This window comes from Glycine max, chromosome 18 (assembly GCF_000004515.6).
Source record: "Glycine max cultivar Williams 82 chromosome 18, Glycine_max_v4.0, whole genome shotgun sequence".
Classification (NCBI taxonomy): Eukaryota; Viridiplantae; Streptophyta; class Magnoliopsida; order Fabales; family Fabaceae; genus Glycine; species Glycine max.
In genome coordinates, this window is record NC_038254.2 from 45,390,196 (window position 1) to 45,404,198 (window position 14,003).

Consider the following 14,003-nt stretch of genomic DNA (forward strand, 5'->3'; position numbering starts at 1 on the left):
ATTCTCAGGCGGTTAGTCTTTTGAATCTTTGTAAGGGGAAACAAAATATATCTTAGGCGGTTAGTCCTTTGAAATCTTTTGCTTAAGGGAAAGAGAAGAATTAAAAGAATTCTCAGACGGTTAGTCCTTTGAATCTTTTGTAAGGGAGAAGAGAGACACAAAAGAATTCAGGCGGTTAGTCCTTCATTCTTTTGGCAAAGGGAGAAGAGAATGAAAAAGATGAATATCAAAAGTTTTTTAACAAAGAACTTTTCTTGGAAGAGAAAGTGTTGATAAAAAACTTTTAGAAAGATGAAGAGAAATGAATCAGAAAATTCTGTAGAAAGATATTGAAAGATTGATTGAAAGATGTTGAGAGATGATGTTGTAGAAAGATTGAAAGATAGATTATTGTAAAGATTGATGATTATTGTTATTGAAACTCATGCCATGGTCACATATTTATAATCTCTTGATGACTTAAGTCAAAGCTTGTGACTCTTGGCAATTTCTTTAAAACTAGTCACTTAAAAAGTTGTGACTTTTGAAAGAATCTTAAAAAACAAGTCACTTGAAGAATTGTGACTTTTGGAAATGTATTTTTCGAAATCAGTCACTGGTAATCGATTACCGTGTAATCGATTACACATCAACATATGTGACTCTTCATTTTGAATTTTGAAAATTAAAACGTTTAGAAGCTCTGGTAATCGATTACAAGTGTTGTGTAATCGATTACACTAGTTTATAATGATTTGAAACTGTTAAACACAAGTTGTAACTCTTGAAATTTGAAATCTTAACATTTTAAAATAGTGGTAATCGATTACTACCTTCTGGTAATCGATTACCAGAGAGAAAAGCTCTTTGGTAATGATTTTGTGAAAACTTCTTGTGCTACTCAATGTTTTGAAAAACTTATTTAGTACTTATCTTGATTGAGTCTTCTCTTGATTCTTGAATGTTGAGTCTTGAATCTTGATCTTGATTCTTGATTCTTGAAACTTGGTTCTTGAATCTTGAATCTTGATTCTTGAAACTTGATTCTTGAATCTTGAATCTTGATTCTTGAAACTTGATTCTTGAATCTTTGGAATTTGCTTAACTCTTGATTCTTTGGCATCATCAAAATAACCTTGGAAGACATTGTTTTACGTACTTTGTGTATGTTTAAATTATTCATGCTTTACGTACTTTGGTCTTTTTTATGTTGCCAAAGGGGGAGAGAAAAATGGGTATTTTAAGAAATCGAAATTATATTTTCAAAATTTTAAAATTAAGCATAAATTCAAAAAGAAAGGGGGAGAAAGGGATGAGTGAACGGTAGAACAAAAATTGTATGCATTCTCTTGATTTCAGGATTGTCATCATCAAAAAGGGGGAGATTGTGGAAGCAATGCCTTCCAAGGTTATTTTGATGATGCCAAAGTATCAAGAGTTAAGAAAATTCCAAAGATTCAAGAATCAAGTTTCAAGAATCAAGATTCAAGATTCAAGAATCAAGTTTCAAGAATCAAGATTCAAGAATAATCAAGATCAAGATTCAAGACTCAAGATTCAAGAATCAAGAGAAGACTTAATCAAGATAAGTACTAAAAAAGTTTTTTAAAACATTGAGTAGCACAAGAAGTTTTCACAAAATCATTACCAAAGAGTTTTACTCTCTGGTAATCAATTACCATAAGGTAGTAATCGATTACCAGTGGCCAACATTGTTTTCAAAACTGATTTACAAAGCTGTAATTGATTACCATAATCATGTAATTGATTACCAGTGTTTTAAAACGTTAGATTTCAAATTTCAAGAGTCACAACTTGTGTTTAAACATTTTCAAATCATTTTAAACTTGTGTAATCGATTACACAATACTTGTAATTGATTACCAGTGTTTCTAAATGTTTTGATTTTAAAATTTAAACATGAATAGTCACATCTGTTGATGTGTAATCGATTACACTTTAAAGGTAATCGATTACCAGTGACTGATTTCAAAAAATAAATTTTCAAAAGTCACAATTCTTCAAGTGACTTGTTTCTGAAGATTTTTCAAAAGTCACAACTTTTTAGGTGACTAGTTTTCAAAAAAGTCACAATTTTTAAGGTGACTAGTTTTAAAGAAATTGCCAAGAGTCACAAACTTTAACTTGAGTCATCAAGAGATTATAAATATGTGACCATGGCATGAATCTTTCAATCAATCTTTCAACAATCTTTCAATATCTTCTTTCATCTCTTTCAACAAAACTTTCTAATTCATTTCTCTTCATCTTTCTAAAAAGTTTTTGTTCAACACTTTCTCTTCCAAGAAAAGTTATTTGTTCAAAAACTTGTGTTATTCATCTTTTTCATTCTCTTCTCCCTTTGCCAAAAGAATAGAAGGACTAACCGCCTGAATTCTTTTGTGTCTCTCTTCTCTCTTGAAAAAAGATTAAAAGGACAAACCGCCTGGGAATTTTTTGATTCTTCCCTTCCCTTGTGTCTGTCTTCTTTTTCCCTACACTCTTTAGTTTCCGCTGTGTACTTTTAATTGCCGCTTTTACTTTTGGTTAAGTTTCTGTTTTTGTTCTTTACTTTCTTAACTTTGTAGTAAAAGCCTAATTGAATCTAGTAACATTAAGAAGAATAGTTTTTTAATTAGTCAAGACACATTAATAATTAATTCAACCTCCCCTTCTTAATTATTCCGAGGCCACTTGATCCAACAACTTGCACGACTCGGTACACTTGCCAATAAGATTTCACATTTACAGTAACAAGTGGAGCCGATGGAACAACATCCAACTAAAATTTAGCATAAAAATTATTTTGTATGAAATACATAACTGTTATACCCTAATTTCATCCGAGGACTATCGCTCGTTGATCTTTTGATCCTTGCTAGTCGACTTACGATTTTGAATGCCAATTATAGTGTGAAATAGATGGTCATTTAGTGTTTTGATCAAGAATGCGAAAAATACCAAAAAAAGGGGGGGCAAAAAGGTCTTTTCCTTGGTTTTCTTGGACCCTAGCTTGCCTAGGCTAGCCTCTGGCTCGCCTAGGCCACCAAATAGCTTCATGGTGATGAAACCAACTCGCCTGGGCGAGCTCATTACTTCAACACTAAGTTTTAGCTCGCCTAGGCGAGCTGCAACTGTCCCAAAGTGACCTTTTGCCTATAAATAGGCGTCCTAGGGGTGTTTTAAAGGGTTCCAAGGTTCAAAAGTGAAGAGAATTGAGAGAAGAGAGAAAGAAGAAGAAGAAGAAGAAAGAGGAAACAAAGTCGAGGCGCTACTGAATCGCGATCGCGGTCATTCCTTACTTTGTTTCTTGTTCTGCGTTCTTTGTATGACCGTCGGTTAGTTTTGTTTTTTAAGATTTGAATGTGATCTATGAACCCTTATGGGTCCCCCTTGTTATTATATGCATATCGATCTACTCCATCTATCATCGGTGATCTCATTTTTTCTTTGTAAAGTTTAATCTTAACCGATCACTAGTGTTGTAAAGTTGTCTTTAAAGAGATTGAAAGTTAATAAACAAAACCAATATAAAACCAACTCATAACCAACTTCTTTTTATCAAATATCACTTGAGATCGTTTCAAGGTCCAATGCCTTAACGATTCTCTCCGCTTTTCAAAATTTAAAACATCGTTTCAAGGTCCAACGCCTTAAACGAATTTTTGTTCGCAATTAAAATAAATCTTTCAAAAACATAAAATCAATTTAACACACAAACATTCAGACTTAAAGAACTACGTAGGTCTGAATTCCTCATCGCACCTGAGGATATGTAGGAGCAAGGACAACACCCTTGTCGACCCCAAAAAATAATAAAATATAAAAAGGGAAAGATAAATAATTTTGAAGTCACATTATGCACACTCGACTAAAGGTTGTCGTCCCTTGTGACGGGCGTGTGGGGTGCTAATACCTCCTTTTGGTTTTTCTAATGCTTTCCTTGAATAAACGTTGGTGGCGACTCCCACACATTTTCCTTTTTGGAAGACACTCCTTTGGCTTTTCGCTCGTACTCCCATCGTAGGGTAGGTTGCAACAATAACCATATTATTTTAGTTATCCCAAGTATAGCAACCAAGAAGTCAACCAATTTTTGTGTAGTCTTTATTAATTGTAGGTGTTACTATACAACTGATAAAGATCACTACTCAGTGTGTATTATTTTGAAGGAAAGAATTTGATATTCTACAGCAATTTATGCACAATGTACCCACCTTGGTGTAGCAAGTTTAACCAAACAATTATGCCAATTCAATTCAAACAACTTTAAGCATTCATATGACTCATGTAATTGCATCTAAAGCAATGTCCAAAACTTCAAACTTAGTTCACACCCTTGGCATTTAATTTAACAACCCAAGTTGATCATGCACCTATAAATAGTGGCTGGACATGTGTAAAGATCATTACCCATTCAAGCTTCAAAATCACAGAATAGTCATTGTGACATTTCATCAAATAGTTGGTGTGCGCATGTTAAAACATGTATAAATGAGAGATAAGGAGCAACATGACATGCAAATTCATAAAAGAAGCAAAGATAGGCCTAGAGCCATCCAATACAGCCATCAATCCAAGCATTTTGATCATGGGTTTACACACAACTTACCTCATAAACATTGCAAAGAAAGCAACAAACAAAGCACCAAACATTACAAGGCAAACGTAAAATTAGATGGAGATGGCACTTACTTGAATGGGATGAAAGGAATGCAAAAAAATGAAACAAGAGTGCACAAAGGAAGCTTGATATTGCTGCCAATGGTGGTGCCTCGTGAAGCTTTTGATTTTTTTGGGGAATATGGGGTGAAATCAGATTTCACCCCTCCCCTTTTATTTTTTTGTCAGCCATGCTCGCCCAAGCGAGTTAAAATTTTATTTTATTTTTGCAAAAAAAATTTTGCAAAGTTTTTGAGTTATCATTATTATATATATTTCCCTTTTAAGCCTTATAATTATGTACAAACTCTAGGTAAACTTACGGGATAATTCAAGAAAAGGAACAAACCTGGCTCACAATGGAAAACATGAAGCATAAAATTAAAGAGAAAGGTTTAGAGATACTAGGTTGCCTCCTAGGAGCGCTTCTTTAACGTCTTTAGTCGGGCGCGTGGTCTAAGGTCGAGGCTTCGTTGTCTCATCCTCCCTAATTCTTTTGCTTGATTGTGAGCAAATTTGATCATGGACCTAGCACCTGTTAGCACCTGCCCTAATGCTTTGACAAAGAACATGTTAACACGCAAAATGTAAAGAAAATGCTAAGAGATGCCCGTATCACCTTTCCATTTGCCCCTAGACTTACCCAAGTTGGTGTGGTGCTGACCACCCAAAGTGACCCTTCATTCATTTTCCCAGTTGCAAAATACTTTGATGATAAGATTCAGATGCATGCATGTTTATGATCAAACTTTAAACCTAATAATTAAATGGGTGTTGTGATTTTTTTCGTTGTCGTGTTCAATTTTAATTAACGCTTACGGCACCCCTGCTGAACATGCCGAATGGCTCCAGAATACTGGTCATATGAGTGAGCAAGAGCGAGGGTGTACGTTCATGCTCAAAGGCAATGAAAAGTGCAAAGGACATAACACTAGAGGGAGAGATGCAAATCATTAATCCATATTTATTAATGTTGCGATTATTGTTTACAAAAAGCTTAAGATTTGGAGGTCCTAATGATTCCTTGAGGAGGTCCAAACATTAAGCCTTTGAATTGCCCCAAGTATTACGTGTAATATCGCTTGACGATGTCAAAATTCACAGACGAAGGTAGCTCTTCATCATCCATGTTCATAAGAAACAACGCTCCTCCTGAGAAAGTCTTCTTCACCATAAACGATCCTTCATAGTTTGGGGCCCATTTACCTCGGTGATCCTTTTGGACATGCGACACTTTCTTCAGAACAAGATCCCCCTCGCTAAACTTACACGGGCGCACTCTTCAATCAAAAACGTTTTTCACTCTGCACTAATATAGTCTCCCATGGCTTATAGTAGCCAATCTCTTACCCTCGATAAGATTTAATTGGTCAAAGCATGCCTGGGCCCACTCTGCTTCTTCCAATCCTAACTCTGCTAAGATTCTTAAAGAAGGAATCTCCACCTCAAATGGGAGCACAACTTCCATCCCATATACCAAAGAGAATAGGGTTTCCCTAGTAGATGTTCACACAAAAGTTTGATATCCATGCAGTGCGAAAGGGAGCATCTCATGTCAATCCTTGTATGACACAATCATATTCTAAATGATCTTCTTGATGTTCTTATTGGCAGCCTCAACTGCCCCATTCATCTTGGGCCTATAAGGTGTTGGATCAAGTGGCCTCAGAATAATTAAGAAGGGGGGGTTGAATTAATTATGAACGGGTCTTGACTAATTAAAAATTTATCTTTCTTGATGTTACTAGATTCAATTAGGCTTTTACTACTAAGTTAAGAAAGTAAAGAATAGAAACAATAGTTTAACCAAAAGTAAAAGCGGCAATTAAAAGTACACTGCGGAAATTAAAGAGTGTAGGGAAGAAGACAAACACAAGATTTATACTAGTTCGGCAACAACCCGTGCCTACATCCAGTCCCCAAGCAACCAACGGTTCTTGAGATTTCTTTCAACCTTATAAAATCCTTTACAAGCCAAAAATCCACAAGGGATGTACCCTCCCTTGTTCTCTTTGAACAACCAAGTGGATGTACCCTCCACTTGAACTAATCCACAAGAGATGTACCCTCTCTTGTTCTCAGTATAACAACCCAAGTAGATGTACCCTCTACTTGTGCCACAAAGGATGTACCCTCCAATGTGTTAAGACAAAGGATTCTTAGGCAGTTAGTCCTTTGAATCTTTGTAAGGGAAAACAGAAGATATCTCAGGCGGTTAGTCCTTTGAAATCTTTTGTTTAAGGGGAAGGGAAGAATCAAAAGAATTCTCAGGCAGTCCTTTAAATTCTATTTGAAAGAGAGAAGGGAGACACAAAAGAATTCAGGCGGTTAGTCCTTCTATTCTTATGGCAGAGGGAAAAGAGAAGAAAAAAATAGCACACTTTTGTTTTTTGCATAATTTTCACTTGCAGAAAAACAAGGTTTGGAAAAACAAAACTTAGAAAGCTTTTTGGCAAAAGAAGAACAAGAAGAGAGATGAGTAGAAAGGAATTATTAGAAGTTCTCAAAAATTGTTAAAGTGTTGTAAAAGTTCTTTTGAATGCAAGTCAAGGTCTTACTTTTATAGACTTTTCATGTCTGGTCAAGAAAACCATTGGAAAAGTTATAACCTTGAGAAAATCATGTCAAGAGTTACAACTTTTGACCTTTTATTCTAAAGTTATCATTGGTAATCAATTACTATAATCATGTAATCGATTACACAATACATTTTATGAAAAGTTGTGACTCTTCACAATTGGATTTTGAGTTCCAACATTCAGATACATTGGTAATCGATTACCAATATAGTGTAATCGATTACACCATTTGAAAAATATTTTGGAACATTGCAAATCAGTTAAAAACATTTTGAAATCAAATTTGGTCACTGGTAATCAATTACATGAAATTGGTAATCGATTACTAGAGAGTAAATACTCTAGTAACTTAGAAATTTTTTGAGAAAACTCTTTTGTAAAACAAAATTGTGCTATATTTGGATTTTTTGAAAAAATACTTCCCTTGTGAAGTCTTGACTATTGCTTCTCGATTTCTTCTCTTGAATCTTGAAATCAACTTCTCTTGAATCTTGAATCTTGAGTCTTCTTCTCTTGAATCTTGAAACTTAATTGTTCTTGAATCTTGAAACTTAATTGTTCTTGAATCTTGATTCTTTGAGACTTGATTCTTGAAGCCTGATTCTTTGGAACTTGCTTACCTCTTGATTCTTTGGCATCATCAAAATAATCTTGGAAGTCATTGCTTCCACATAAGGCATGGAATTATGGTGTTGGATTTTGATGTCCTCACACATTTCCTTCATCATCTTGTTGTTTAAATTGGTGGCATTATCGGTGATGATCTTTCTGGGTAACCCATATCTACAAATTATCTCCTTCTTAATGAATCTAATCACCACATTTCTAGTCACACTGACATATGAAGCTGCTTGCACCCATTTGGTGAAGTAATCAATGGCGACTAAAATGAAGCGACGCCCGTTTAAAGCCTTGGGTTCGATGGCCCCGATCACGTCTATGCCCCACATTAAGAGTGACCATGGTGCTGCCAATATGCTCAATGGTATAGGTGGAGCATTAACATTTTTAGTGAAGGTCTGGCATTTATGGCATATCCTCACATGAATGCAACAATCTTTCTCCATAGTGAGCCAGTAATACCCCACCCTCAGAATCTTTCGGGCCATGACATGTCCATTGGCATGTGTACCAAAGGATCCCTCATGGACCTCCACTAGTATTTGTTCGGCCTCTCTTGCATCACATCAAAGCAACACCACGTCATGGTTTCTCATGTACAAGATATCCCCACTCAGGAGGAAACCGGCTACTAACCTTCGTAATGTCCTCTTGTCATTGTCAGAGGTCTCAGGTGGGTATTCCTTGTCTTTAATGTATCGTTTGATATCGAAATACCAAGGTTTACCATCCTTCTCCTCTTCTATCAAACAACAATGTGCAGGGTCAACACGACATCTGAATTTGATGTATGGCAAATCTCCGTGAGGGCTCACTTTGAACATGGACGATAGAGTAGCAAGGGCGTCGACCATCTAGTTTTCTTCTCTAGGAATATGATGAAATGATATGTCATCAAAGAGTCCCATCAATTTCCTGATATAATCCGCTATATTGTTTGTGCAATCAAAACACAACCTAGCCATGATAGGTATATATTGCTTATCCGGGGAAACCAATATTGCCCCAATCCTGTGGCCTAGTGCATTAGACGCACCATAAAACCACACAATCCACTTATCCTTGTCCTCATTGTTGGATCAAGTGGCCTCGGAATAATTAAGAAGGGGAGGTTGAATTAATTATTAGTGAACCTTTACTAATTAAAAAAAAATGTATCCTTCTTAATGTTACTAGATTCAATTAGGCTTTTACTACAAAGTTAAGAAAGTAAAGAACAAAAATAGAAACTTAACCAAAAGTAAAAGCGATAATTAAAGTGAACAGCGAAAATTAAAGAGTGTAGGGAAGAAGAAGACAAACACAAGAATTTTATACTGGTTCAGCAACAACCCGTGCCTACATCCAGTCCCCAAGTGACCTGTGGTCCTTGAGATTTCTTTCAACCTTGTAAAAACCTTTACAAGCAAAGATCCACAAGGAATGTACCCTCCCTTGTTCTCTTTGAATAACCAAGTGGATGTACTCTCCACTTGAACTGATCCACAAGAGATGTACCCTCTCTTGTTCTTAGTTACAACAACCCAAGTAGATGTACCCTCTACTTGTACCACAAAGGATGTACCCTCCAATGTGTTAAGACAAAGTTCTCAGGCGGTTAGTCCTTTGAAACTTTGTGAAGGGGAAACAAAAGATATCTCAGGCGGTTAGTCCTTTGAAATCTTTTGTTTAAGGGAAATGGAAGAATCAAAAGAATTCTCAGACTGTGTCGTTTTGAATTCTTTGAAAAGGGAGAAGGGAGACACAAAAGAATTCAGGTGGTTAGTCCTTCATTCTTTTGGAAAAGGGAGAAGAGAGACACAAAAAGAATTCAGGCGGTTAGTCCTTGGCGAATTCTTTTTGGCAAAAGGAGAAGAAAATGAAAAAGATGAATAGCACACTTTTGTTTTCTGTGAAAGAACAAAGTTTGGAAACCAGAAAACTCAGAAAGCTTTTGGCAAAGGAAGAAGAAGAAGAAGTTCAAGAAGATGTTCAAAGAGATTCAAAGGTTGTAAAAAAATATATAAAAAAGTTATTGAAATGCAAGTCAAGGTCTTGCTTTTATAGACTCTTCATGTCGGGTCAAGAATAACCATTGGAAGAGTTATAACCTTGAGAAAAACCTGAAAACCATTGGAAAAGTTACATCTCTTGATTTTTATTCAAAACTTGTCACTGGTAATCAATTACCAAAACCATGTAATCGATTACACAAAGCATTTTATGAAAAGATGTGACTCTTCACAATTGAATTTGAATTTCAACGTTCAGATACACTAGTAATTGATTACCAATATATTGTAATCGATTACACCATTTAAAAAACAATTGGAACGTTGCAAATTCAGTTAAAAGCTTTTGAAATCAAACTTTGCCACTGGTAATCGATTACAGGAAACTGGTAATCGATTACCAGAGAGTAAAAACTCTGGTAACTTAGAAAATTTTGAGAAAAACTCTTTTGAAAAACAAAACTATGCTATGTTTCTTTTTTTAAAAATATTTTCAATACTTCCCTTGTGAAGTCTTCTTGATTTCTTCTCTTGAATCTTGAATTCATCTTCTCTTGAATCTTGAAATCAGACTTCTCTTGATTCTTGAATCTTCTTGATTTCTTCTCATGAAACTTAAAATTTATCTTGATCTTGAACTTGTTGACTGAATCTTGAAATCATTCTTTGGGCTTTTTGTCATCATCTTTGTCATCATCAAAACTACTTGATTCATCATCATGAAGCTTGCTTCTACACACATCTTTAACCTCCTCTTCAAACAAGGCCATAATATCCTCATCTAGGAATTCATCCCAAATGACATTACCTTATAGCATAAGGTTCCCCATAGAGTGATGTAGGTTGTCTTTTCCATATCCTCTTATGCCATCTTTATCTGATTGTAACCCGAAAACCCATCCATGAAAGAGAATAGGGCAAAACTGGTCGTGTTATCCACAAGAACATCAATGTGGGGTAAAGGAAAGTTATCCTTTGGATTGGCTCGGTTTAGATCCCGATAGTTCACACATATTCGCACCTTCCCATCCTTTTTCAGGAATGGCATGATATTGGCGACCCATTGTGGGTACCAAGCAGCGGCCAAGAAACCAGCGTCAAATTGCTTCTTCACTTCCTCCTTTATCTTTAGGGACATCTCGGGCTTCATTATCCTCAATTTTTGCTTTACTGGGGAGCATTTGGGATTTAAAGGTAGCTTATGTTGCATGATTTCTGAACTTAAACTAGGCATATCCTGGTAGGTCCAAGTGAAGATGTCTTGGTAGTCTCGCAATAGAGTCACTAACTCATCTCGGACCTTCTCAGACATACACGTGTCGACCTTGACCTCCTTTTTCTCTCCGCCAATGCTTAAGTTCACAACCTCTGTCTCTTCTTGGAGGAAAGAAATGACTCCTAATGTTTGCTTCTCCTGCTTCTGACCTTTGCCTTCTGTAAGAAATTGTATTCTCTGGAATATTTTGTGTGTAGCTATGTGTCTCAGTGTGTTTTTTTCCTTTGCTTCTTCCTTTTTTTTAGGTTAAGTCAGCTTAAAATTTACTCAACCTCGCGCTAAGGGCGACCGTCGCGCTTAGCGAGTGAGTCAGTGGTCACGTGCTTAATGCCCGACTCACACTAAGCATGCCTTCATGTGCTATTTTGCTTTTCCATGTGACTTCTTTACGTTGAGCGAGTGCTGCGCGTGGAGCGAGGGTCTTCAGATCTTCAATTTTTCTTCTTTGGGCTTTACTTTGTTTTTTTACGTCAATTATTCACCAAGCACTATAAATTCACAAAATTTTAACACTTTCTGCACAAAAACTTAAATGATGTTAAAATTCCAATTATTCACACAAAAAGGAAGAAATATGAGAGAAAAGTAACAATTCCTATATGATTTAATCCCAAAATTGACCTATACATAGCAGTTATCAAGTTTCTTTTTTTAAAAAAATGTTAAATGACTTTAACAATCCTAATCAATTTATTAAAACAAAAGAACTAATTGATTTTTTTTTTCCAAAACTTATGGTGTATATTGTTAACCTACTCCAACAAAAAAAGGATGAGAATATGTTAACAATCCCCTCTTTCTCTGTATATATATCAAATGTAATCAAAATGTCATGTTTTTAGGATGGTTGATATGTTTTTTCTTTCTTTAATTTTGTAACACTATGAAAAGCAAAGAGTTGAGAGGTTAAAAAAGAGGAAACATTATTTTAGTTTTTATGTTAAAGAAAATTATAATGGAAATATTTGTTGGCATGCAACACGTATAACATTTTTTATTTGATTGTTATATTTTACAACAAGAAAATGCAGAGAAAGAACTAACTTAAAGCCAACACTAATGGGTTTTCTCTTCGGCGAATTACCATTTATTTTTATATATATGAAGGTAAAATTGCATTTTTGATCCCCCTAGTTGTTTCCAATTTCGATTTTAGTTCCCTTTTAAATTTATTCACAAATTTAGTCCCCCAATTATGTCAAATCATGTAAATGTAGTCTCCAAGTCCAGATTTGAATGTTGACTGCCACAAAGAAATGTTGATTTCCATGTGTCACATTCTAATTGGACGATGAACAAAAAAAATGTTAGAGTTGACTCTTGTGTGCACCTTTTTATGTCCAATCAGAACGTGACACGTGGTAATCAACGTTTCTTTGTGTCAGTCAATGTTCAAATCTAGACTTAGGGACCACATTTACATGATTTGACATAATTGGGGGACTAAATTAGTGAATAAATTTAAAATGGGACTAACATCGAAATTGGAGACAACTAGGGGTCGTATATGAATTACCAATTAAGTGGTGCATCGGTGCAACACCATTTTTCAACACTTTTATTTATTTTTTATTCTCGAAAAGTCATTTTTACCCTCACTAAACATAACTATCCATCTGTACCAAAATAGATATGTAGCTCCCTTCTTAGCATCCCCCGCCTTCATCTCTTCCTCCGTGCTCCTCCTCCTGGCATTGCCTTGTGTGGTCCTCCTCCAGGATGAAGTTTAATGTCGTCAATGGCCATGACCATAACCTTGCCATTGATCTGCCATCATTCCTCATCCACCTCCTTGATTTGCCACCATTCCTCAATCTCCTCCTTGATTTGCCATTATTCCTCAATCTCATCCACGATTCGTCACCATCCTTAACCTCGTCCCCGATTTGCTGAATCACGACCTTAACCTCTTCCCACAACCAGAAAAAATTGTACTTTGTTCTCTTTTTTTAATACATGTTTGGAAAATTGCCTTTTTTGTTGTGCACAAGTTGGAAGAGCAACATATTTGTGTTCTCTTTGAACCTCGGTTTGTAACTCTAGATCTTTCTAAATGTTGAGTTTCTGGTTTTTCAGATTTTTATGTTGATTTTCAATAGATCTGGAGATATGGGTTCTCTTGTTCTCCTTGACCCTGGATTTTTAAATCTAGATCTTTTTGTAAATGTTGAACTTGTGTTTTTTAGATTTTTGTGGTTGTAATTAGAAATTATAATTGTCATGGTTTGGTTAGAAGGTTTGAGTAGAGGTGTATTTTGGGTGGAAAACGTTGTTTTGCTTTTGGAATGTTCTTTATAAATGATTGAAAGTAGAGGTGTTAAAGCTCAACCTTAGGCTATGTTTGGAGGGACGAATGCCTAGGGCCCAAGACTAGAGGGGTCTCATCATTTGAAATTGAAACGCATCATTTTCATACCTTAACTCTATAATTCACACAAGTAATTTAATTTCATTATTGGGCATCATATTAGGCTTTGTTGTCCCTAATGATCAAAAGATTAGAGGGTGATCTCACATATATATTATTGTTGATGTAGAAAGGAAATTGGATGTGACTAATAATGATGATCGTCATGTGTTGCGAACTTGATGACTGTTAGTTTTAAATTTATACACTCCACTTAGGACAACTCAAAGGCCTAAAGGTATAATATAGTCAAAACCATAAAAATGTACTCATTCTAGCTATTTATTGGAAATATCCTCTAGAGGCAATATCTTTTAAAGTTTATTTATGATTCAATATAGTTTTACTCTGTCATCCAATCATAAATTACCGTTCATATAAATTTTAAGAAAATTTTGTTAAAGTCATCAAACTTATCATAAACATTTGTTTCTAATTGGATGATAATATAAAACTATTTTATATTGTTAATGCATAGTCATTTTAAT